We start from the raw sequence: 27,792 nt of genomic DNA, 5'->3' as shown, positions 1-27,792 counted from the left end.
AATTCAGATGTCTGTCGGAAAAGCAGGCTACTGCTGTAAAGAGGTCCGTAACAAGCGAGCTGGGCAAAGGCTGGGTGGGTTGCTATGTATACACACATATTGAAATTAACAGCCATTACCATAAGTTAAAAACAAGAAAGTATTTCACATTGACATCATAGTCTGTGATGAAGAGGAGCAGCACTCTGATGTCTTAACCCAGTTTTCTGTGGGGGATAAGAGGGGCATAGAGGAGGAAGCATCTATGTCACCCTGACAGAGCTGTGAGCGGAGAACCTCACGTTACCCTATTTCACCAGTGGCTGCAATCACGTGACTCATGGCTCGTAACGGACATCGTAATGATAACGTGAAGGTGACTTTCTCCTCCCATCAATTTCCCAGGCAGCGAATACATGTCCCATGTTCACAAGGAGGCGTTTAACGCTCCCTGCCCATTCATTTCAATCATGACACAATGGATCATAGGTCATTCCAGCTATCGGATGATGATGATGGTGGCGGCATGACCCTGATGGGCAAAACGCATGACAGTAGATTTACTAAACAGCACAGCAAAGTCCTTGTGGATCATCATCTTTCACTGATGTGGATCAGAGGACACATTGTTTTGCACACAACCCACTAAGTCAAATATTTTGCTCCAAATACGATTTGGTGTATTTTGATTGACTCGGATTGATAGCCAATAAATACATGTTGCATGTAAGATGATCATCAATATTTAAGTTTTCCAGCAAGGTTGAAGATAAAGAGCATTTGTAAAAAGCCACTCAGATGCTATTGCAGTCTTATATTGTGCAATATTTGACAAGCTTAGGACAAAAACATTATTTAAGAATATATTATTGTACATTATATGTTGCACTATGTGGAGAAGTAAGAGTTTTTCAGTTTTTCCACTCTAACCTTTACAGCAAACAGCTTATGTGCTTCTCAGAATTCTTTAAGGGTAGTTTGGAGTTTAAATGAAATAATAAAGAGAAATCATATTGTTTTAATGGTTAGAAAGGGAAAGAACAATAGCTCCATGTAGGCACATCATCATCATCAAAGGATTCATATCTTACTGGCCATAACTCTTACTGTAACAATGAATCCAGTCAAACCCAATCAAAAATTAATGAAAGTAATGCTCCATTCTAGGAGTCTGACCTGTATACAAGCGCAAATAGCAAACGCCCATTAAGACAAGAGCAAAACATTCGTAATTCAGTTAACCTTTAAAGCAAGCATCACAATAAATGCAGCATTTCAGATTTTTTAAATCTATGACAAGTGCTACATCGCAACACAGTGATCATTGTCAATTACAATCTGAGAAGACAGGAAATTACAGCAGTAATCAAATCTTTAACACGAAGGACAGGATATAATGCATGCTGAAGACATCAGTGATCTGATCCACTCAGACACAATTAAAGTAACAATCATAACAATAGCACAGAACTCATGCATACCTGCTGTGTAACAGTTGTTCAGACAGTTGGTAGCTATTGTAGTTTAGATCAGGATAACACTGTCTGGTTAAGCCTCCAAATTTTAATGTAAACCAATTGCAAGCTCCATTACGTCACAAAACAAACATCTGTGAAGTGATGTGATAGAAGAGTGGAACAGAAATTACTATGCTTTGCTTTGTCCAATTAACATATGGGAGCAGAAATAAGGAACAGAGGTTCTACTTGTAGTTTTATGTAGTTGGTTATTATATATCGAACCCATTAAGAAAATACTTTTACTGTGCGACTGTAGCAGATTGTAGAGCAATGCACCAGTCTCTCAGAGATGCCTGTAGAGAGCTGCAGTTGGAGAGGATGCTGCTGCTGACTGCAGCAATGCGGTACACTACAGACTCATCCAGGCTCAAGTTAGAGGGCTCAGATTTACTGCACTAATGGGCCAAGGTGCACTTTGCAGATTAAAACTACAGACAGGGAAAGAGTGTTAAAGGAGGAAAAAAAAGGAGGTGATATTGCAGAAAAACTGTCCCATTTCCCAGATGGCTCTTGTTGTAACATGCGAGATTAGAAAAGGAAAGAAACTGTGGGTATGATGAAGTCTGGAAGTATTTACTATGATTGCTGTCAAGTCCTCTCTACAACCTTCAAACTCAAATACGCTCCAGATAAAATTCCTGCTTATGCCAAGTACATTTGAAACATAGGAATCAATGTGCATTATGAACAAACAAAACAGACTTCCTAGTTTGTATTTTATCTTTTCAGTGGTGCCCTGTAGCAAGCAGCAACACACCCACACCAACGCAGCCCCTTGCTTTTCTGATGCAGTGTTTCAGGTGATCTCAACACTGCCTGAAGCATCAATAGTTATGTGTTTTCCAAATGCATGTTTACAACAGTGGCGGGACAGACTATTGATACATGAATATGTCTCATGGTTTCCTTGTGCAATATTTATTTAATACATTGCCGTGACAGTATGGATGTTTCTTTTTAAACAAACAAGGACTCGAGGCACATTTCCTTGTTATTTTGACAAAACAAAAAAAAAATTATGAAGAAATATTTCATAACCCCTGATGGTGATCAAATTAAATTAAGCAACCCATGGTGAAGAAGAAACTCTCAGTGGCAAATAGCAAACAGCATGGGAAGCTAATCACAGAGGTAATTAACTGAATTCATATATTAGAGCTGAAAGATAATGGTAACGCACACAAACACAGACACTGCAGCAAATAAATACATAATTAGTACTTTTTGCCTTTTTTGATTTATTTTTTAAACAAATACTGTGATGTAGTACAATAATTGTTGGGCCTGTACTGACTATCACACAATAACTGTCTCGTGATACCACTGCTGTTGCAAAGTATCATCATAGTATCTTACTCTGAGTTGCTCAGTGAGTCCCACAGCTAGTTTCAAATACTGGCTGACCAAACCAGGATTTTTATCACTGATACCAATATTTGATGATATTAGCCAATATTTTTCTGCTTTCAGACACACAAAATATAAAGAAATTATACATTTTTATGTGTATTTATTGATGTGTTACTAAGATAACACAACAATGCAGTTTAAAAATTATTTTATTTTGACTCGTTTGAGTTCCTCCTACCACCCTGGGTAGAACCAGAACTACCGCCACAATCTATGTTTTGCAGAAAACTGACGGATTGATAGATTTGATAATAATTTTATTATTGCTTGTAAAAGTGCTCAGACTTGACGTAAAGCTTCTATGTTATGTTCAGCCCAAACATGATGTAAAAGAGGCCAACAAAATGACTTCCACAGAAATGAAGTAGTCCAATCATCCATCCTCTTCTGCTTAGAATAATTAAGAGTTAAATGTTTTTTAACTGGTAAATATTTATTTTAGCACTGGTTACAAAAATCTGCTAATGCTAAAATATGGAGAGAGGTTGTGGTTAGAGACTTGAGACTGAAATGAGAGATGGTGCCTCTTGTGACAGACATCTATCTACATAGCCTCTCTTAAGCTGGCCTCATACAGCGGTCTTTTCCAAACAAAATGCAAAATTGAGTCACAAAAGGCAGCTCTTCATGCTTTCCATCCATAAATCCACCTACACCCAGCCTAAGTGAATTCCCTCTTGAGACGGGGCTTACGTGAGCAAGGCAAGCAGGCAGGCATTGCTGGCCTGGAAAGCACAGTATAGTCCTGTCTAGTATGTTGACAGCTGCAAAAAACACACACACATACACAGAACCGAGCAGATGGCTGCGGAAGAGGGAGACAGGCTAACAGACGAGAACTGCCGGGGATATCCTACATGGGAGATCAGTCAGGCAGAGAGAGAGAAAAACTAACCTAACCTTGTTCTCCGGCAGGCTACAAAGAGGATTCAGATGGAATTTCCTCTTCTTCAACGACATTCATCAAAGGATGAAAGTCAAACCCATATTAAAGATGTGAATCCATGCTAGGGCATCATCTTTACTCTCATCATCACAAAGACAGTTTATGATTTAATAAATGGCTTCCTCTCTGTTAAGCTGTGGAGGGCCCTTGATTACAGAAACAGTGCAGGTCACTGCCTGCCAACTGGGAGGGGGGAAAAAATAGCTAAGGCAATTTGCATAAATAGCCTATTTATACAGCAAACTTCTGATACAAATCCTCCTCCCCCCAGTTAAAAGAAGTTAAAAGAGCAACTGAGAGCCCTGCTGTCAGGAGTCATTAAATTCTAGGACAGCTGCAGCTGTTGTCAACGCAGACATTTCCCACATATTATGGTCAAATTTTAAGCCATGCTCATCATCAGCTGCTGTGACTGGGCCTAAATAGATTACAGTTCAGAGGCAAATGTCTAATATAGGGCGTTATACACTCAAGTTATAATCTTTAAGACTTGAATTCTATCAAACCTCATTTTTGATACTATATATGGTGTTCGGTTTTTATTTCCAGCAAAAGTCAATTACTGTTTTTCACTGGTCACTAGTATTATTATATGTAGTTTATATACTATGTAACTTGTAGGTACAAGATTTTATGTCTCTGGCATTAGCCAACGCAAACGCTTTGCTCAAACTCAGGTAACTATAAAACAACAAAAAGCAAAAATAAGATTGATCATCATGCTTTCATTGCTGTAACTGAACATAAATTAGCTGTGGATTATCTCTATGAAGTCAATTATATACCTGCCACTATCTGCTATTGTACAGCATGAGACATATAGTGCCAGGCTGCTTTTATCACTTACAGCATGAAGATGAATCAGCACTTTGTATGTCCCAGCTCAACATTTCCGTTCCTTTGTGCTGACTTGTAGTCTATCCCCAATATTAAAGCATAGTGCTACATAAGCTCCCACAGAGATACTATTCACTACAAACACAAGTCAGGTTTACAGACCATCTGTGAGTATGAGAAGAATGAGTGCAATACTGCGAGGCTAGTTGGCGAAGGGACTGCGCAGCTAACTTGGGCCTGTGAACCTGTAATGAAGCATTTGTTAGCACTGCAGGGAGAGAACATGCTGCAGTGAACCAGGAGCACAGTGAAGAACACTGCAGTAGAAATATGAAACTAGATTTTTATTGTTCTCAGTCCATCCCGGCTCTCCCTCTAGAAACCAAAGACAAATAAATCAAATCAAATTCAGGCCTGGAGAGCTCAGTGTGATGTGAGGAAATACCTCTATTTTGTGCCAGCTTTGCTTTACATCACAACACTTGGTATTTGATGCGTAAATGTCCAAAGAGACCTGACCAAGCAGGAGAACTACAGGCTGGAAAACTGCTAACCCACACCCTTTTCAAAGCACAAACACATTGAAATGACTTGTGTCCTTGCTTTTCTGGAAGGTTCAAATGCTTCTGACTTGCCTTTGAAGACAAGTGACTCCAATATGATCTTAACATCTATTCACTATGTACAACCTGACAGCCTGCCCTGTTTGGGGGGGGGGGTTTGTATCCTTGCTCAAGTACTAAGACGGTATCAGTGCTTCTGCATCACTGCACGCGTAATGACACATGGGCACAGGCAGGCTGTACAGAACAGTTCAATATTTAGTTCTGCATAGGTGAGCAGAAAACATTAAGTCGTCACAAAAACATAGCTGGGTAGAGGGACAGAATGGGAGGAGGTGATCAATACTAAACCTGGGCAGCTATTTGGAAAGACCACGCAGCAGTTAAAAGTATAACATAATGACACCAGAAGATTAAGTCTTCACAATACATGCAACTTAACAGAATATACCTGCACAGGCACACTACTACAATATTCTGTGCACACACTCAATGGCACTCCTAACGGCCTTGCTTTTTGCTGATGGAGCCAAAGAAAGCCACCTTAACATTTCTATTAATAAACACTGCATCGGCTCTGTCCAAACAGAGAGCAGGTCTTAGGGTGTATGGATAAATGATAGATAGAGCCTGAAGCCACAGCTCTGTCTTAGAAACTAAAAAGAGACATTCACTGGCTTACTCCAACAGTATTCCCTCAAATATAAACCCAGAGAGACGACTAATCAGAAATCTTCAGAAGTTACAAGGTAACATCATCTATGGTATAAACGCAGACATAGTAACAATGGTTGTATATAAGTTATCTGCTTGGTGCCTTCGCAGATAACTGAGTAGCTGGTCAATATCAATCTTCGGCTTATTAATTTTCCATTTATACAATTATGATGGTAACTGAAATAAACTGCTAAATAATTCAGGCAATCTTTTATGCATTTTCTCAATGTCTTCCCTAGTGTCCAACCAATCTTCTTCTAGCTTAACTATAGAGAGAAAAAAAAAGTTCTCATAGCGAACAGCATCTACACCAACACAATATACAGGTTCGTCCCTAGTCATCACATATAAAAGCCCCTGATACCTCTAGTTTTGTATTTTCCAGCCACAGAGGAATAAATTGTCTCCCTCTGGGAGCTTCCACACCACTCTGACGGATGCTTTTTCTAACTGACAGGGAAAACAAAGTGAGCGTGGTCCAGAGTTCCAAATGAAATCTGGCGCAAATGCAGCAAGTGGCTGCCGGCTCTATGAACAGACTGAATGGCCCCAGGAGAAGCAGGCCTGCAGTGATTAGAAAGCCACACACACACACACACACACACACACACACACCCCCTACCTCTCTTCTGGGGAACAGGAGAGAATAGGGAAAAACGCTGCCTGACAATAAGGAATTAGAGAGGAGGAAGCGAAAACTGCAGTTGAGTAGAGATTGTAGGGAAAGCTGAGGAGCAACGGAGAAAAGACCGCTCCAAGGAGACTCTTTGCTGTAAAACATCAACGCTATGGATCACTCTTCCCACTCAGATATTTGACTCCCGTGGTAATGATTTACACTAACGTGACTACTGTCAAGCACAGTTACCCAAGGTTTCCCCAAAATATATTACCAGAACACACAATTCCTTCATAACGTGGTTTAAAAAAACAAAACAAAGCAAAACAAAAACAAATATTTATTATTATGATTTATTTCATAGATCACATGCTGCTCTCGAGACTGAGACAGCCAGTTCAACTGAATATAGTAAAAGTGAAGCACCTATGTTCAATGCCACTACGAACCTGAAATGAAACCCTAGCCTAAGGTCCTGACTGGGCTACTCCAAATGGAGACTCTTCTTTGTTGGTAGCATAGACTGTATACAAAGATATATGTAGCCACCATGACTTCACGTATCGATTTGTGAAGTCTGGTTATGAAGTCTCAACTTAACTGACCAGTATTGTGACCATGTCACAAACAAGACCGGAAACTGGCAAATGAGACTAATGAGGAAATTGTTATATGGAGGTTATAGAAAAAGAAAAGATTTTCTCATAGACTTCTATTCCTTTCCACAACCAGATGTGTCATTAAAAGAACTTTGAGTTATTTTAACTGTTCATATCTGGAGGCTGCATTCATTTTTTTATTCAGAGTTTATGGTTGGGAGATATACTGGAGTAGTTCTTCTATGCTTAGGGTCATTGCTGTGTTTAATCTCCCAATTTCTGCGAATTTTGAACTGGTAGCACACCATCCTGCCATTGTCCAATAAATGTTCAGTATGTTACTGCTACTTTAGTGGAACAAGATGCCTTTCTTTTTCTTCCCTACATCACTCTAAGCAGTGCATGGTCACAGAAGAAGTGAAAAAGTGTAAGAGGAAGGTCACGGTTCTGTGATATTATCTTGCATTAACTTTAACATTTCAAACGACTCTAAATACATTTTTCACACATTTCATGTCAAGTCCTGTCATGGTGTTAGGTTGTGCTGGTTATGGTTGAGCATTGCACAGGAAGCAGAGCCTCCACACGCCTCCCCCTTAACTGTGATACAGCCTAGCTTCTGTTCGCTATTGTCAAGTACAGAGCACTGACAGCATGCATGTGTTAAGTTTTAAAGTTTGAAACAAAATAAGTTTATAATATGGTTTTCTGTTGGCTTTTGAGTTTAATACAATAAAACTGTGAGTGTAACAAATATGTTTAAAGTCTGATTGGGAAACTGTCAAGAATCAGTAAAAAGAAACAGACAAACATTAAAAAAAATACACTGAGTATATGAAAATATCTTGTGCATTCAAAAACACAATATAATACTCTTAAAATAAAGTTTTTTGACATGTCTCTGCATTTAGAGATGACATTTAGGTAAATATTCATTCTTCAGTCTATAAACTCTCATCTGAAGTGATTAAAAAGAAGTTAACTGGTCCGTATTAGGTTCGTGAAAATGTTTTCCGTCATGTGAGCCAAGGTGTGATAAAACATGTGGGTCATTACTGTCATTGGAGCCACAGTGTGAAACCTCTGAAATACACTGGGGGTTGAAACGTCTGGGAAACCCATTTCCAGGTGTGACGACTTAAGCTAGATTTGTGATGCAGCAGCGGTAGCATATTTGCTTTCCATGCCAGTCTGCGAGTCTATTGGCGACCACGAAACTCCTGTTCCAGGACATTGAAGCATAGAGGATGGCACAGACATTGGCATATTTTGAAGGACTTTAGCAGCTTCAGAAAATAGAAAGGATGATAGGCCTATTTGCAGAGGGCTTCTGTGTTTTTAGTATGTCCAATTTTTTATCAACGTGAGCACCAAAGTATATGTAGTCATTCACTGTCTCCACACAGACCCCATGGATGGAAACATGGGTCACAGGTGTTCTAGCCCTCCTCATGTCCACACCACCTTGTCTCAGAGAGGAGGTAGAGGCAGAAAGACATCATCATCATCACACCAAATCACAACTCTTATTCTTAAAATTTGCATCCATCTAGGCACATACTTGTTTATTTTAGAACTCAATCGCCTCCATTGGTAAGCACTTGACAGTGGCTGCAGCTATGAGCTATTAACATTACTTCTCACACACTCATGAAAAAGCGTTACTCACTTCCCAGAACAAAGGTCCAACATTACACACAAGCTGGAATGAAGAGCTGGTAACACAACACTGTTTGTCACTGTGCCTGCAAAGGTCACGGCAGTCACATCTTTTCCCGTATTTCACACCATTTTGGTTAAATGATTTAAATTTATGCGCATATTTTTCCAGTAAAAGACTGATGATTTGTTGCTGAAAATAAAACAGATGCTTTTACATATGCAGATACTGATATATTTTACTTTAAGGCTTTCATTTTAATGTATCATATACTGGTAATATGTTTTATTTTCATTCCAAAAATCACCTGTTCTGTCCACTGTGCATCACAGTATCGTCCTGAGGCATTGAGACAAACTGGCAAGTTACACGTACAGTATGACCGCCCACTCACCAACACTCCTCATTCACACAGACCATGCTACTTTGCCCACTCAGTGTGGTAAAACTGACAAGGATGACCAGTACACTCAGACACACACACACAGATCCTACTGTACATGTAATGTGACCAAGTACATGCACTGTCGCAAGCATGGTTTCCTGTCTCTTCCCTGTACACTGATGAGCTCTGTGTTCAAACAAATTAACAACCTTTAATTTAGAAGTTAGAACAGTTTTGTCATTGTGGTTTGATGTTTTTGATACTACAGTGGAAACACTTCAGTGTGAACTGCGCATGGTGGTCAGTCAACTGCCTCGTACCAACCCAGTATCACGACAAGGCGTATAAAAGACATGCCGGCCCAGCATGTCCATTTCACACTTTGCATTTTGTATACAGAAACTGCATTACCAGCAGGGGAAGACAGTATATTTAAAGCCACAAAGTCGGCAGTGAGCAAAAAAACGTATTAGGACATTCCAGGATCCTTAATCATCAGAACTGATTAAGCTAGGCGGCTAATATGTACATGTAAATGTGTTAATAATATCTGTGTAAACACATTTCTGTGATTATTTTCATCTTTGTCCTGAAATCAACCAAAAAAAAGACCAAATGGGCAGTGAGATATCATACAAGATACAGAATTTCCACTCCACGTGCTTACATTATTCAGTCAGCAACTTTTGGGGTCAGAGGGCATACTGACCCAAGAGTGTTATATTGTATTGAACACTGCTGAACAAATTAGGACAGAAATGCACCGTTACACCCGTATTCGAATTGTCGCATTCCATGCAGTAAACTGTAATGTCAGTATTTCCTGTTTAGTTTTATGTATTTCTAAACAAAGGAAGAGAGCGCACAGTGTTTCCCTTACTACTACTTTGGCATGGGAGGACACAAGATTTAAAAAAAAAAAAAAAAAAAAAAAGAGTATATAAAACAATGTGTGTCCATCAGAGCAAAATGTTCATATCTTGTTCATGTTTGACATAAACAGGTAAATGGGTTAGGCTAATTTGAACTGTTAGAGCTGTTTATATCCATCTTTAAATTTGTCAGATTCTTCTCAATGTAGCTACAGGTCTCTCTCCCTCTCTCTGTCTGTGTTTAGTGAAAACATACCCGAGGGTGGTGAATCCACAGCAGCAGGAGGAGGAACGATGACTGACAGTGGCTGTGTTGTTTTTTTACCCTCAATGGTATAATAATTAAAACCCTCCTGATATACACACTTGTTGTATCAGTTTCAAAATCCTATCACCTTATTTTCAGAAAACTTGACCTGTGACCTTGAGATCAAGGTGACTGGGATTGTAACTTGTCAGAGACCTTTGGTATCAATTAGAAAATCCTAGATGGCTTCCTTCTTGAGTTATTGCAGAAACTTGAGATCTTTGTTCTTGACCTTGAGGTTGTCACTAAGATTCGATCTCATCTGAGATTTTTAGTAGATACACCTGTGGCATCTATTGACTCCTATGTTGCCTCATTCTTGAGTTATCACATTCACAAACTTGGGTGTCCATGCCTGCCTGGCTGGGTGAAGACAACAGCCAGGGATGACACCACAGGGATAAACACTACCGGGAAATAAGCAAACCCACTCTGGATACTACACTGAAGACAAAATAAAAATAAAACCTTATTAGAAAATACATAACTATAATAATTACTGTGATCTCAAACACTGGGCTATTTTATTTTTAAAATAATAAAACTATTAAATGTATATATACCAACTGAAAAGAACGAGTGCCAAATGCACACTTTTAAAAAGTGATCTTTTAGCATGGCATGAAAGAATGTTTTCCCTACATCACAAAACTAAAAATTGATTTGAGGCACATTAAATCTTGCGGGAGCTCAGATGCCCCCAAAAGCCAAGATTTTTGATACTTTGCTTTAAAGAAAAAAACAAAACAGAAAAGCCTAATGAGTGTGATTGTAGCACAGTGATTAAACTAAAATGAGATTTGCATGATATCAGGAAAAAGATGGAAAAAAAAAAGTTAGCAGATCTGGACAATTAGCACTATTAAAGTCCAGCTGGGTTCCATTTTGTGTCTTTGACATAGCAGTAAAGCCCAGAAGATCTGTGCAACACAGACAATCTGCCTGTCTGACATAATATGTGTGATTCAAACAGACTTTAAATGCCAGCTGAGGGAGGTTTCAGAGGTTATCAGCTGGGAGACAGTGACAGTTTGCAGCATTACATCCTCCCTCAGCCATCACTGTAACCCTAGAATCAGATGCAACGATACACTCTTCCCGCATATAAGCATGAAGTGCACAGGCTTCCATCCCTGTGATCACATACACGTGTACAGATCTGACACAATCATGGATGACTTGGCAGGGTCACTTTCTGCACACACACCACCTTAGGACACTTAGGCAGCTGCTATTTTATAACAGCATACTGCTCCTTACAGTGGCTTCAGAGTGGAAGCATCACTCACTTTGTGACTCTAGCATTTGTACTCCATAGGGCACTGAAACTAATTGCTTAACAAAGTTAGTCAAAATGCAGAAAAACCGAATAGACATGCTGCAAACACAAAAATCATGCAACTAAAGCAGCTAGCTGCTGATTTGTTTTTCTCTTATTAAAGCAGAAAATTGCTTTCACACCGACTCAAGTACCAACAAATGAGAAGCAGTGCAGCAAGCACATAAAATACATGGTGCCTTCCACTGGAAAAAAAAAAAAAAAAAAAAAATAGGACAACCTTAATGGCTACAAGCAAGTACCCACATAATGACTATATAGTAGTGTATGGATTCATCTTACTGCGTTGAAACAAACATTTCTATAGGAAGATGGAAGAACAGCGGTTACCAATTATCCATGTTTTTCTTGTTCTTTCTGTATAAATACAAACACACTCACATTACATCAGACTACCTACACAAATCCTTAGTGTTTGCCCGGTCAACCATAAGACTTGCCAGGTTTCCTCAGGCATAAAGGGTTAACGTCATGCTGTTTATTCAGGTCCATATAAATGCCGTTGGCCTGCCCATAGTCTGTGTCAGAGACAATAATCGTAGAAGTTCAAATGTTTGTTTACTAACAGAGTCCCCGAGGCAGCAGCAGCTTCGCTCTAAGAAGAGAGGGCTTCTGTGTGTATTATTGTAACAGCGCTTGTTTTGATCGTGTGTGTCAGTGCAATGTGTCCAGGTGTTACGGTGACTCAACGTGCCATCTGTACTTTTACATTAACCTTGGCAAAACGTGAGGCTAACAGCTACCAAGAAGATGTGAAAAGCTGCAAACAGCATTGCTGTAACAATGATTGTGCGCGTCTGCCTGGGGTCAGCTGTTATTATTCTCCGTTGTTAAATGTTTGCAGGAATCCCAAGTGTGACTGGTTTCATTAAGGGATTTGACTAATATCAGTACACCCACTGCTATTTATTACATCTGTTCCACGCGAGTCTATGTGGCCTGACAGGCATTTGATGGCCACCTTTTCCTGCTGTGAATAATAATAACAACGGGAAAACTTACTGAACCTCCATTTTACTTTGTTTCCCATCACTGACTCAGTTATTGCACTATTTAACAGATTTGAAAAGCAATTTGCAGACATGGCTTGTGTTAGACATTAAGCCATTATTTCTGATAATGGTTTGTATTGGCATGACACTACAAGTTTTTCCCTGGTAGTAGTTTGATGGCTTTTAGATGAGGTTATGCAGAAAGAGATGACAAGGAACAGAAATCCAGTCTCATGCTTTTGTCACCCTTGCTCTCTAGCAAACTGTCTCTCTGCCTCCTACAATGTTGTCCTCACTACTCATTGCAAACATACCTTTCTTGTACATCTGAAACATTTCCTATGTAAAATGTACCTTGTTTTATGCAGTTTATGCGTGACTGAATAGATGAAGTATGCTTAACTTCTTGAGAGTTCAATGAAAATAAATACATCCTTTTTCCCCCCTAAAATATAACATCTGACATCACTGTCTAGAGAACGTACTAAATCAAAGGTGTGACAAAATGCCCAAACACTAGTAGTTTGTGAAAACATTCCTAAAATCTAGCAGGAATATAGGGGTCAAAGAAATATTCACAGTTGTGCTTTTCTTAATTGGATGTGAATATTTAAATTTCTAACTACTCTAAGTGAAGAGATAAAAACTGTCTGTACAAATTTCGCATCCACAAAATCTTACCAAGAATCTTAAGAGCTTCTTGGCAAGGTGGCCAATAAAGAAAGAAATTTCACATCACACTCCATGTCAGATACCATACAACACAACTAGATTGGAGGTCAACAGCTGAATATCATGTGGGTCCTGTTCCTGTATGTTGACAGCCAAAATCTTCACCCAAGGTTGGAGTGTTAAAAATTTCCACCTGTCCAACCGTTTCCTGGTGGTGCTGTGGCTTGTTGATGACAAAGAAAGAATTTGGCAATGAACACATTATTCTGGCTGCTAAAAGTGGCAAATGTAAGACAGCATTAAATGGATACTGGCTGTATTCCACTGAGACAGATCAAATTCTCAAAAACATTAACTGTAAAATATAAATAATAACAGAATGCATTAACAGAATGAATCACATAAACACTTTTTAAATTCACAACATAACATAGAAAACCTATCAAAAGTTTAAAACAAGAAATTCAAACCATCCAAAAATTTTAATTAGTTGGCAACACATCTGAAAGAAGGGATAAGGCCATGTTTATAGCTGTGTAGCATTATCTCTTCTTTTAACAGCAGTCTGTAAACATCTGGAAACCAAGGAGACCAGCTTCTGGACCTCGAGGAAAAAATGCTTCCCATTCTTGTCAGATATCGGATTCTAGCTGCTCAATATGATGTGCCAAATATTTTCAGCTGTTGAAAACAGCACAACTTTCTAGAAGGACAGCAACCAGACTCTTCTCCAAAGAAGGCAGTAACATTTTCTTGCTGAAATATCCAAGGTCTTCCCTGAAAAAGATATCTTGATGGGAGCATATGCTGCTCTAAAACTTGTATATACCTTTCAGCATTCATGGTGCATTTCCAAATGTGCAAGCTGCTGATTTCATAGGCACTAATGCACCCATACCATTAGGACATGCAGGCTTTTCAACTGAGTGGTGATAACAAGCCGGATGGTCCTTCTCCTCTTTAACCTGGAGGATGTGGCTGACTACAGAACATTTTCATGCTTTAAATGAACTTTAGCTGTATTTCTGGATCATGCTCACATATGGCTTCTTCCTTCTATCACAGAGCTTTAACTTCTGTTTGTGTAAACTGTGTTTACAGGCACTGATCTCTGCAGTGATTTCCATGACAGAATAATAACTGCTTTTAAACAAGTGCTGTCTGAGCATCTGAAGCTCATGGGCATTCACTTTTCATTTTTGGCCTTGACTCTTGCATACAGGGATTTCTCCAAATTTTCAAAATTACTTGATTATATGATATACTGTAGATTATCTCATAATCTTTCTTTCAATTTTACATTGTGGAACAAGTTCAAAATTATATTTCTCAATTTGTTTTCTGCAGATTAGTGGACTTATGTCCATCTTTACTTCTAAAAAGAAATCATCCTCTCCAATATGCTGTTTTTATACCAATTGCTAAATGACATTTTACAGGTCAGGTACCCACATGTCCCAAGTAGCAAATCTGGGATGAAGCTGACTGCTATGTCAATGTGACAACATTAAAGCTTTAGCAATGCTAACATGCTACAGTCAAACAAGAGGCCAAAGTGAATTTACCCTTGATTTTCAAATAAAATATTACTACAGTAACTATATAAACATCAAGTATAACAAAAAGGAAGTAAAACATTTGTGGTCACTGTGAAACTAATGCTCAGCAGATCTGTGTTAGCACAAATGTCACCATATTACCAAATTCAGGAAAATTTCAGTTTGAAAGCACCCTGACCTAAAAATCCAGGGTGTAGCTATGGCTTCTGCAGCTGACCCAGTGACTGATACGAAGCTACAGCCCAGTGAAAGTGGTATCTGTCCTGCCATGCTGTTTGCAGTACTTGTCAGCAAATAATATTAATAATTCTAATGCTTCTTCAGATATTTAAAGTAAACAATTCTTTTTATGCTGTCCAAATTTTTAAGTAGAATTCATAAGACGTAGGATTTATAATGAGTTTATGACTGAACAGCACGGTCACGAATGCTCTTCAGGATGTTTCCTGCCTATCCATCAAAAAGCTTTTTTGATCACAAGCTCAGAGAATTCACCACATGATGCAAACCTCAGTAAGCAGCAAAAACAGAAGAGCAAGTTGCATTTTGCAAATGCAAAGTAAAACAAATGGGTATGTTTAAATGTGAATGGAGCTTACTGGTATATCGATGATTTTACTGCAGACGAAAGCAAGATGGTAAAATCAGAGGTATAAGGGATAATTATGCTTGCAAATTTAACCCTGCAGTGGGGTTGTTGGAATGGCAACTGCTGACTAACCCCATAGCATGGGCAGTGTTTACCACAGATCTAGGTTGTTTCTGTGGCAGGGAGTAACGCGCGTGTGCCCCAAATTTCTCCTTTACCAGTATTTTATTTGCACAGCAATTTGCTAAAGCTGCAATCATTAGGATTATTACCTAGTTATTTATAGAAAATACATTTATTATTCTTTTATTTAATTGGCATGACTGTTAATGTTTGTCTTTAAACACCAAGTTCAGATGGCTCCGATTTTGTTGTATGGTTGTGCTTACAAAGACAATAAAGCTCATCTTTACTTACATTGTGACAACAAAACTCAACCATAAAATCAGCTGTTCACTGCTGAGTCGCTCATCCTGCTGCTGTTGACAGTAGCCATTGTTCTCTGCAGCCTCACTGAGCTAAAATGGCCCTCCAGCACATAGTAAATCTCTAAAGCAAAGAAGAAAATAAGGATGGGATGTGCCAAAGCCAGGTGTTTAGTAGCACCTAAACTTTTAAAGCAAGACCAAGTAGGTTTGTTAACCAGTAAACCAAATTAAAAACAGTGATAATAAAAAAGTAATCCTATGAAAACCCAGCCATTTAAAGCTTGTTTGTTGAAAGCACTGGTAGGGGTTCAAAAGTCAGTTATTTAGAAAGGCAGGCAGCATTCTTAGCATGTAAAGACAGAGTTTCCTTAACTAGCAGCTCACTAGTCACTCGGAAATAAACTCTGCCCCTCTTTCAGACTACTCATATCATGAGTCACTGAATAAGTGTCAAAGTTGAAAGGACTTTCCAAAAGTATAATCAGCTCCACTTGATGTCCTGCAGGCTACCGTCCAATAGATCATTTAATAAGTAGTAACAAATAAGCAACAATGCAGTTTATCAGGCCTGGATTTTCATCAATTTATCATCCCTCCCCGTTTGTCTTTTAGTAAAGTGCAGAAACACCAAAACCAACAAGCTTGCAACTGAGGGTTGAGAATTAATTTATTCATGTGAATCATTTGTTTTATTACTATACCAACCCATTGTCATGTGTGAGCATCATTAACACACCTAATATTCCTCTAAGCTCATTTTTCTGAATCATTTACATTTTTTTAATGCTTACTGATGAAGATAGGTCACTGTCTTTTTTTCAGTCAGCTGAACCAATTCACAGGTACCGGAAGGCCCTAGAGCAGAAGGCCTGTGAGGGGGATTCATACTGAAAAATTAAAGACAAAGGACACCACTGAAGGCAAATGCTCACTTAACACTTCCACTAATGTCTGAAAGACTGTCACGTGTTACAAAGCTAGACGTCTATGAATGCAGCAAAATCAGGACAAAATAAATAAATATATACCAGACTTCAGTTTGAGATTTTCAAATCAATCTTTCACATTTGCAGCGAATATAGACATGACCTCAATAACTCAACTATCACAAACAGCAGAGTGCCTCATAAGTCACCACACACGTCAACCACAACAGTCAGTGCCAAGTCATTCTTCACACCTGCAGTGGTGTTTTTATAATTCACATGTACTGTCTACACAATGTTGCAAAGCATCATGAATAATGCGGTCAAGTTTTTGTCAAATGCATCTACACTCACAAATCATCTCTAATGAACATTACCTAAACTTCTGCAAAAAGAAACAAGGCAGCATAATTCACGGTGCGTGCACTTGACCTAAGATCACGAATCAACAGAGAAACATCAAGAAGAGAAACTGAAACGCATGACCCACAAGTAGATTGTACGTGTACAAATGTGTGCAGATGTCTTTTGGTCTGTGCTGTGAAATCAACATGCCGGCAGTAGATCGCTCTTTCTAGCTTGCACTTCAAAGATTTTCTTGCTTCGTTGCAGAGGTAGACCTCATTCAAAACCAGAAGATGCTTTTTTATGAAATAAAAGCTACACAGGAAATAAGCTTCACTTACTGAGTTCATCCAGTGGGCTTGTACTATTTTTAGAGTGTTAACAAGTGGCTAAATTGATCACAACTGATGAAATGAATGATAGCGACTGCAATACACTGCAGGTTTTGGTCTGATGTAGTCAAACAAAGCAATTCCACATGTGTCCAATAAAAGCATAAACAATGTCAACGTCACACAAATTACTTAACTTTCCTTGTGGGTGAAGAGCAGTGGAGTAAGATGGTCTCAGAAGACAAATTTAGTTTATGAGACTAAGAATAGAAACCACATGCTTCAAAATGTTAAACTAAACAATGACCATCTTACACTGAGTGTAAATGTTGAATATAGAAATAAATAACTGTCACTCAATCATCAACAAAAGTTGCACAGCTCTTTGTCAAATTCACTTCCATCATGCAGAAAAATAGCAAAGTATAGCAGCAACAATAACAGCTTTGAAAAAAGGTTTTAAAAAATAAAAACAAGTAAAACATAACAAGAGTGAACCCCATTACCAGACTGCGACTAAATAAATGATGAATAACGATTAAATTAGTGCCCAGTCAAACTCAGGTTATCAATTGGAAACCCATCAGGTGACCAACTTCCTTTTGTGAAACCATTTTTGTCCTTATGCTGACAACACTAAGCAGCAGCACTTTCACAACAAATACCCATTTTAATCACACTTGTGGCTCTAAATTAAGCTCTTTATTAGCCAGTCGACACACTATTGAGCACTGTGTGGAAAATGTTTCTAGGGTAATTTTCTCCCATTATAGTGATTTATTAAGTTTCAAGGACACACAATGCATGCCACAGAGCAAGGACATACTATAGTAAAGAGGACTGGCCACTAATGGATCAAGATTTAATGTCACTATCCATTAAAAATATCTTGGGACAAACTGGAGGGGAAAAAACTAAACCAAATCAACAGCAATTTGATCATGTATCACAATGCCAGGAAAATTGCTTCTTGAAAGGCAAGTACTTCCACTGCAAGACTGAAGTGTTACATTTACAAGAACTGAAAACCAACAAGCCAATGACTACATCATCTTCAGTAATTGCATTAGTGTGATCTGCTACAACTGGAACTAAGCCACATCAGTCTTATCTGAGATGCCATGAGCAGGGCTTGTATAGACAAGGCAGTTAATGCTGTAGGCAAAGTGGTCAACAGTAAATGGCCTAGCACTTGAGTTTTAAGACCTCCCCAGTTTAGCTGTGGTAGAAATGCTTTATTTAAACAAATCATAGCCAACATATCTTAAAACTGTAGGTGATCCAATACTTATTTTACTCAGTGACATGCAAATCAGTCTCCGTTAGAATTAAACTACCATAAAAATTAATCTATATTAAGCTAGGCACATATACAACAGTCATTAAGGTTCTATCATCAGTGGGTTTTTTAAGGGGATTTTTAAATATGCCAGTTTTGTAGACTGCCTTCATGTGAACTCAAGCACAGTTGCTAAATGATGTCGCAGTGTTGAGTCGTGATAGCATTTGGAGTTACATATGATGAGAATACCTCTGAGTGGCTAAAGAATGTAGTGAATGCAGAAAGGAGAGCTGATGCTGTATGGTCTATGTTAACTTCTGCAGATCAATCTAGGACAAATTCCTCAATTAACCAGAGCCCAAGCTACCTTATCATCAATACCATTACGTAGTATAATGTTGGTATGCTGGCCTGGTTTCCATATTTTGTCCATTTTAAAACAACATATACTATGTTGTGTTAATATGTATTAATATTTATTTTTTTTGTACTGTTTTATTTATTGCAGCAAAGGAGATTGGAGACTGGGTTGTCTCCATACACAATTTTTCCACATTAACCCCTTGAAAGCCTGTTAGGCATAACCCTTTAAGCTCTACCCTCAGAAAAAAACAGAAACTATTCTAATGGCCATCAAGTCACAACTTTATTGACATATACTTAGGTGTCAAAACTCATCATTAAGAGTACAGGGAGCTCATCAAATGCCATCTTTAAGGGGAAAACAGTGAAGATATTGATTATTGTCTCTGAAAACTAGATTTTGCCTCCAATTGCCTCCATTAAATGTTCATCACCAAGCAGGGATTACTGACTTTATTTTATTTTATTTTTTTTAAATTCTTAGATATGATTGTGAGTGTACCAAAATCTTTTTTTTTTTTTTTTTCGCCCCATAGTGGTTGTTGAAGATAAGCACACCAAAAAACAAACAAACAAACAAAATGACATACACACTTGATAAAATGCTCAATCAGTATTTGTGTGTGATATCATCAATATCACCCAGTTTCAAACAAAATCCACCGCATCACGCCATCAACAGGACTATGACAAAAACAGCAGAGTCACGTGAAACACCCAAAGCTGTTCTATTAGCTGAGAAAATGTTTTATTATTTATATCCCTAGTTCAGTCCTCAGCAAGGTTCACATAATAGAGACATCTTTTCCTACACAATTGGATTAAAAAAAATATGGGAGCTAGGCAGGAGGAAAACACCTGGTAAGAAAAAAAAAGAAAAAAAAGACATATGATAAATTTCCCAAGCTCCTGTGTCTGCATGAGTGTGACACCCCACAGGAGTTCCAAAACAGGGTTAATGACGCTAGACAGGCCGCTAAATCTTAACTGCACAATGATTACTGAGCTCAGTTTACAAAACACTCCAACTGGAGCGTCCAGCAGACCAAGATGTGAAAACTGTAGAGTCAGGACCTACACTGGTGATAAGGCTGAGTGAAATGTCAGAGTTCTGCCAATGACCACTGTCAGCCCTTAAGCCCGTGACTGAAGATCTTACACATCTGAATCTCTCTGAACACCTCTGATGCTATAATCTGCACAGGCACGTAGTTACAACTTAATGTAGATAATAGGGAAAGGTGTTTGCCTAAAAAACATTTAAACCTCAAGGGAGTTTATTGATCTATGCTGTTCTGTTTTAATTTGTTTCTTTATAGAACAACTCCAAACATCTGCCTTTGAAATCAGCAGGTTGCAGGTGCAGCAGAACACTATAAGAGAAGCAGTGATACCTTTTTATTCGAACATTAACAACTATTACGAATGACATCTAATCAAAGAAATTCTGCAAAACACGGATTAATCAGTCCACTCTTTTATCACTGGATGTCACACAGGTTTTATTTGAAAGGATGTTGTCTGAAGAATTGTTAGTGGTACTGTTTGTTGCCTCTGTCAGAGCCAATTCAAAGACACATTGCAGTCATATGCACTGCAGATATTTCAGTTAAAAAAAACAAAAAACGTTTTCCTGCAATACAGCTGTACCTGCCGAGTGAAAGTACACACCACAAGAATCTGCCGTTTTCTGCTTGTTACAGAGCATTCAACAGCTTACTGCACCAAACTGAAACCCTGCAGCCTGCCTCTCCTGTGCTTTCTTGTTGGACCGGAGCCCACAGCCAGGCAAGCACACATACTGTATGTGAGCGCAAACTCACACACACGGGCATGCAGAGATGCTGGCCCACAACAATCAGCCACAGCATGAACACCCACGCACAAACACACATTTAAATAACATGGTAACACATTCGGCCAGGCACAGATGACTGTCACAACCTCTCAGCAACGCACATCACAACACTGCAAGAACAGTTAAAGCCTCACTTCAGGGTGTTGCTCGCTGTGGCGACGGCAACAGATGGAACAGCAGCAGCAGCAGGGCAGGTAAGGTGAAGAGGAATTGAACCTCCTTTGTGAATGCGCATGTGTGTATGTGTGTTTTAGTGCAAGCCTGCACCCATGTCCTTCACGCTGACTATTTTAAGGTAGTTCTATATAAATCTTAGAACACGGCCAAGTATTTGGCTGAAATTCAAAAGGATAGAGCATGCATAAAGCATGACATTCAGACAAAGGAAAGTAATGGAGTAGAAACAGACGCGAGACAGAGTCCGGGGGGGGGGATGCATGCCAGTATAATAAGGTATGCAAAGACGGTTTTCAATGCAGCAGCAGCATTATCAACCATATTGACAAAGCAGAAACAGACAAAGATCTGGAAAGGTAGATACGCTACCTCGCTAGCATATTGTGTGTCAGTGTTAAATGCTGCTGCATACAGATAGTATAGCACTTGCTCCCCTGTAGGAACAGACAAGCGCAATCATCCCGACTCTCACTGCCAGAACAAAGTGAGAGGAAAGGAAGAGAGAGAGAGGGAGAGAGAGATACCAGAGATGTATAGCCTCAGACCTAGCGACGATGCTCTTAAAACACCCACCTCAGTCTGTTGCTGATTCCTGACGCAGTGAGCAGAACCAGGGAGTAAATGCAGAGCACAGTAGCAATGATGGAGGAGCAGCAGCCAAAAAAATCCAAGAGACTGAGCAGAAAAGCTGAGAGAGGAGAGGGAGGAGGAATGATAGAAGACTGGTGAATGTGAGATCCTGTGTGACCACGATTATGCGCCTGAGTGATATGAGCACGTATGTCTGACATGAGAACATGAGACAGAAAAAAGTGACAAAGGACAGACAGAACAGGGACAGAGAAGAGAGACTAAAGAAAAAAGAAAGAGACAGAGAAGTGACAGAATAAATGTGAGAGCTTGGAGTCACTGAGCAGAGCAGATGCATTAAAGGAAATGCCCCTCCCTCCCTCCCTCCACACACACACACACACACACACACACACACACACACACACACACACACACACACACACACTCTAAATCCCTTTGCACTGTCAGCATTTGACTAAGCGTGCATTCAGTGAAACAGTGAGCTGTAAATGATGCAAGATGGGCGGGTCAGAGAAAGCAGAAATCAAATTTGTGTTCATTTTAAATTCGGTGACAAGACAGTAGTGTCTTGCACTAAGGGACCTATGGTTTCCAATTGTAAGAACTGCTCAACTCCAGTTAACCACACAACAAACACTGCTAAGACTAGCTGACTAGTTCTATGAGAAAACCACTTGTAAATCATGTCTTACAGTAACAGAATGTAAAGATGCCTATACCTTGGAACCAAGGATCAATCACCCACCCAATATGCATGCTTTGAAACCATTTATTCACAGCTGTGCACTCTAACCCTTATGAGCAGACTGGTAACTTCTGAGCACCACTTCCATTTAAGAATCAACAATGTGTTATAACACATACTGCTGTTAATCAAATCCAGTGCACTTTAGCATGCATCAAGCTCCTTATTCTATGCTCCTTTATCACAGTGAGAATTTTAAAAGGTAATGTACACAAGTGCAGTTTCTGAGAAACTGACCCCACCTTACTGATAGTATTTGCAAGTAATGCTAGCAAAAATCAATGCTATAAAATCAATGCTATAAAACCACTGCTTTCAAAAAGCAGGGATGGAAGTTTAACTTAATGTTATTGATGTTTAAACAACATTATGAGGCCATCTACCTGACTAAAAAAGAGAGAGAGAAAGAGTGAGTTCTGGAGCCAGACACAGTAGGTGGGGGTCAGGAAGTGAGGTTAAAGGAAGATGTTAGCAGACTAAGCTGCTAATAGTGTATATTTATTATAATGTCTAGGGTAATCAGGATACGTGGAGTCCTGATTGTTCAGGTTTTTTTCTGTAGGGTTTGCACTGGGCACTGGTTAAGTGAACAGGTGGCTAAGCAGGTAGTTGGGCTAAGAGATGACGGCATTTGAGTTGAACACATCCCAAGTCCCATCATGTGTTTGTGACTCCTAGGACAGGGAAATATACAGTGGTATGGTATCAGCACATAGATGATTTAGTGCTTAGACAAGAAACAATAAAGACAAGAAATAAATATAGGTATAGTAGAGTGGACAGTTCAAAAAGAAATTACAACTGCACAATGTCGTGCATAATAAGACTTACAATTACATTTATACTCTATACCTTAGTTTGTGTCACCTGAATTCCAAGGACACGTGATTGCTAAAATGATTCCATATTCTTATATGTGTTCTACTTCTTTAGTTTGTGTTTGGCACCAGTGTGATGTTCAGACCAGCTTCCTTAGATATGTGTTAATAGATTTTCTGCCCTGTGTATGTGTTTGTGTTCTCCAGAGCCTGAGGGGACAGCTACAGCTTCACTGTTGCGCACCACTGTTCCTGGCCTTTCTCGCTGAGCCCAGGCCTAGTCACGGCATCTCCAGCTTCTGCTTCCAGCCAGACCACGGCTTCATGGCTCGCTCCTCTCCAATCATGACACCAAGCATGGTGGGATATCTGCCAGCTAAATAAATTTTCATCTGCTCTCAGTAACTCTCAAATAATAATATCCCTCAAGCATTAATTACCCTTTGGGAAATTGATCAAAATCATGTTAGATTAAACATTTTGCAAAAAGGGAGGCAGCACAGAGGAGACACACATGACCTTGAACCACCATTCTACACAGTTTCACAGACAACAAAGGCACCTCTAATCATGACCGTAGAAAATTATGTACATACAGATTCATGTTCATACTCAGTGCTGCAGGGGCTGGCTTTTTGCTGGGTATATGCCTAATGCTGTCGGCATGAAGTCTCTGTGAGAAACTCTGCAGCTTTGCCAGACAGCTGCATAAGGAAAGGGTGATGCTCTTGTGATCATGCCAGGTGCCCTCCTTACTACCAGCTGGGCAGTTTAAGAAATGTTAACTCACATAGTTCAGCTACAACAGAAGAAAAAAAAAAAAATGAAAACAGCACAACAAATTTTCATTTCACAAAAATAAACTGCATCATTAATCTCTATCTTGTTTTTCTGCTGGAATGTGTCACAGTTTCTTGGTGTATGGAAAAACAACCATTTAACTGGCAAATTTAAAAGGGCATTGTGGTATTCTTTTAATGAATAACTCTGTAAGGTGAATAAAGCACAGTCCATTTCAGATACTAGGAAATTTAACACCTGGGACAAGAGCCGTTTTAAGAGAAGCCTGTAGTTCAATTGTTGTTATTCACACATTTAGCATGGGGTCAGACAAACAAGCTAATAATGAATCTTATCTTAAAATAATGATAATTTGCCTCTATTTTTGCTAGCATTTCTAGCTGAACCACGCCGAGTGTATTTACATGTTGAAATGACTTTAAAGTCTGGTGGGGTGTCAATTAACTACTACCATATATAGAGTTTACTTCAGGGATCTATCCAAAAACACCTGGCAACTGCTTTCTTTTTTTTTTTAAACATCCATCTGCAGTTGACAACCACGTTGTCTTTATTTTGAAAGTTCCGTTACTGGGGACTAGCCCTTCTTCACTAATGTTTTATTTCTACTGGCTAGCTCCATAGACAGTATAAAAGACACCCGTAGCTCCTGTGTGTAAGTAAGGCCAATATGTAAAGCTTAAACCTGCATTCTTTTTAAAAGCAACCAGATGTCAAAAATTGGTTGCAAAATACAGCTTCTGGTCTACAGCTGTCAATGGGAAATTGGTTCACAGTTTATAAAACATTACGTCCATTTTGTAAATACTGGCCAACAGTTTCAGAAAAGAGGATTATGTGGGTTACGGTCACTGACCAACAACATATGACTGACAAGTCTTTAACCCATCAGTGTGAAGTTTCACAGAGAGAAACTCAAACTACACCCTACTCTTATCAGATTATCTTTCAAAAGATCAAGGTAGTGACAACAGAAATGCTCAGCTTCAAAATGGGACTTGAGAAACCAGTAGGTGATATCATAGTAGCAACTTTCATGCTGTGCCTGGCTGACTGAAAAGTTTTTGTAGTGGTGGAGCTCAATACCATTTTGCTTCTTCGACCATCTTGGACACTGAAGGATGGATACTCCAATCAGAGGTGTTCTAGTGCCGTCTAAATAAGTTTGTTATTTTTATTTTACTGTGAAACTTTTTTTTCAATTTCAAGATAGTGGTTATTGTTTTACTAGTAAGGTGTCACCCCCTGTGACAATTAAAGAGCAAATAAACAAAAATATTTCTTTTTATAAAAAAAGCTCCTCACTGAGCCCCTAACCTGAAGGTGCTGGACACCAAGCAGCAAAAAAATGGACCTCTCCAAAAGTAGAGTCTGAAACAGAATTTAATGAACTGCAGCTACACAACTTTAATATTTGTGGAGAAAATGCAGGCGTTCAAGTACAAATGGTTCTGAGTGGGGCTTCCAAGACGAAATTTTAAAAAATAGCACCACAGCTGAAAGTGATGCAGAGGCACATAAGTAGATGACCCTGAATAGAGATTAACCTAATTTAAATCAGGATTTTGATTGCTGTTTAAAAAACATTCAGTCCTCTGCAACTGGGATCAGTTACCTTGTCTTCTTGCTGGTAAAGGGGAATAAACTGCCTGGTTTATCGCTCTCATCAGCAACACTTCATGTGCACAGAAGATGTAGTGAGGGCTGCAGAGATACATAAATCAGCTGTTCCGTTTGGGCCTAAGTGGATGCATTTTCAGCAAATGGATAATGTGATGTTAACAGAGGGATCTGTGCAACAACACACAACTGATGCATAACTACCAGGACAACATGGGACTGCACCATCAGACCTTTTCCGTATGTTTGCTCACCATAGATACAGCACACAAAAGGAATATTTAATTGACCAAACACACTGTGTGAACTAATAATGTTCCTGTTATAGTTCAAAATCCGCTTTTGTACATTGGGTCAGGCCCATTTATTTCTGCTAACTGTATCTGACATAACGATAAACAGAAAAACAAGGCACCAAGGATTGATGCCATTCTGGAAAAGCTTACATGTACATTTATTAAGATTTAAAGCTTATATGCTGGTCCCTACTCAGAACTGAAACTTTTGTTTAAAGAAACACTAATTACATAAGAGTCGTAAGCTGAATTTTAAACCTCTGAGTTCAGTCTTCTATTAACCTTTGATTATTAAGAAAAAAAAAGAAAAAAAGCTCAAGAGTCCGGATTATCAACGAAATTACCTCTTCAAACATCATACCTGTACTTCACATTTATAGATACCAACTAAGTAAATTTTCTAAATCATGACAGTTGCAAACAAATCCCCGCTGAGTAAACAGCTGGGACAAAAATGTTGCTATAAACAATCTTATATTCTTTTGACTATAATGAAAAAAAAAAGTCAAAATAGCAGAATACTATATAGCTTTTTTTTTAAAATTTCTTTGCAATAGAATTTTATGCAGACTTGTGCACATTTAGGTAGCCGTAACTTAATATAAAATGCACATTTTATTCAAAACTTTGACCTGTTCTGGTCCCAAATTGTACAATTACAAACAACTATTGTTTAGATTCCCCATTAGGTTAAGTGTCAGAGCCAGACCTATCGATTTATTGCTTATGACCTTAAAAATTGTGGTTGTCTGATGAAACCATGATTGCTTGAAAATTGCCTATTACCTTTTGAAACACATCTGTAAAAACAACTCAGGCAAGCAAATTCAGTCTGTGCGAACAGCGGAGCTAATCAGGAGATGCAAAGTGTAGCACTCTAATTGCATCATTAGCTAAACCAATGACTCAGTCACAGAGACTTCAGCCTCACCCTACCCCCATCCTGCCCTCCTCTGCCCCATCCAGAAATAGGGAGTCAAGCCTGAAGCTCTTTACTGTACCACTGCTCAAGCAGAATAATTCTAACATGTTTTGTGCAAGAGCGCAAAATGTTAACGTTCCATAAATACCCCACTGAAAAACACAGAAAATTAACGAGAATGTGCTATACAGTTTATGAGGAAGATGCCATTTAAGCAGCAACTTTCATCATTCAGGGAGTGGTAAGGATTAATTAACATTAATTGGTTTATTATGAAACACTGAAATAAAACAAATTCGATCAGGCAGACAATAGAATGATGACGTCTAAACACAATGAGAATAGTCATCTAAAATGATAAAGACTTTTAGAAACCGTAACCAGCAAGAGATTATCTCTAAATAAATGTTAGTCAGTGAAAAAAAGAAAGAAAGAAAAAAAATCCTCAAACTCCACAGGAAGTTGCAATGGTCAGTCAATCATGGACAGACATTGTTTACATGGTTGGCCCCTGTTGTTATTCAACAGCCGGGCAGGAAATCCAAATTGTGGGCTTATTTCGGTAGGGTAAATAGCTCCAAGAAGATGATATATAAGCTCTAAAACCAAACTTTAGCCTGTGGTCTGCAGACCTCAAACATAGCTTATGACCTCAAATATGTAAGAAACCTAACATTAACCACTTAGCAACACAGCTGACTAACAGAAAATAACTGAAAA

General features: G+C 38.9%; 1 protein-coding gene and 1 long non-coding RNA gene across 5 annotated transcripts in view; one reads left to right on the top strand and one right to left on the bottom strand.

The window, feature by feature from the left end:
• The window catches only part of kcnab2a (potassium voltage-gated channel subfamily A regulatory beta subunit 2a), an 84,835-nt gene that overhangs the window by 55,665 nt on the left and 1,378 nt on the right, over nucleotides 1–27,792 (bottom strand). For 2 of the 4 annotated variants that reach the window (XM_005459006.4, XM_025907245.1), the window contains exon 1: nucleotides 21,850–22,172. The exons of 1 other annotated variant lie outside the window; for it this stretch is intronic. The gene's annotated coding sequence lies outside the window, so the exon portion shown is untranslated. Of the gene's footprint in view, nucleotides 1–21,233; nucleotides 21,257–21,849; nucleotides 22,173–27,792 lie in introns of those variants that run through there. One more of the 4 variants, XM_025907244.1, reaches the window with a different exon arrangement.
• On the top strand, nucleotides 21,012–24,314 carry LOC106098932 (uncharacterized). Its single transcript, XR_001225250.3, has 2 exons — nucleotides 21,012–21,293; nucleotides 23,641–24,314. It is a non-coding gene; the product is annotated as an uncharacterized LOC106098932 (long non-coding RNA).

Source organism: Oreochromis niloticus, linkage group LG5 (genome assembly GCF_001858045.2).
Source record: "Oreochromis niloticus isolate F11D_XX linkage group LG5, O_niloticus_UMD_NMBU, whole genome shotgun sequence".
Classification (NCBI taxonomy): Eukaryota; Metazoa; Chordata; class Actinopteri; order Cichliformes; family Cichlidae; genus Oreochromis; species Oreochromis niloticus.
Note: the sequence above shows the minus strand (reverse complement) of the source record. Positions and strands in the feature narration are given on the sequence as shown.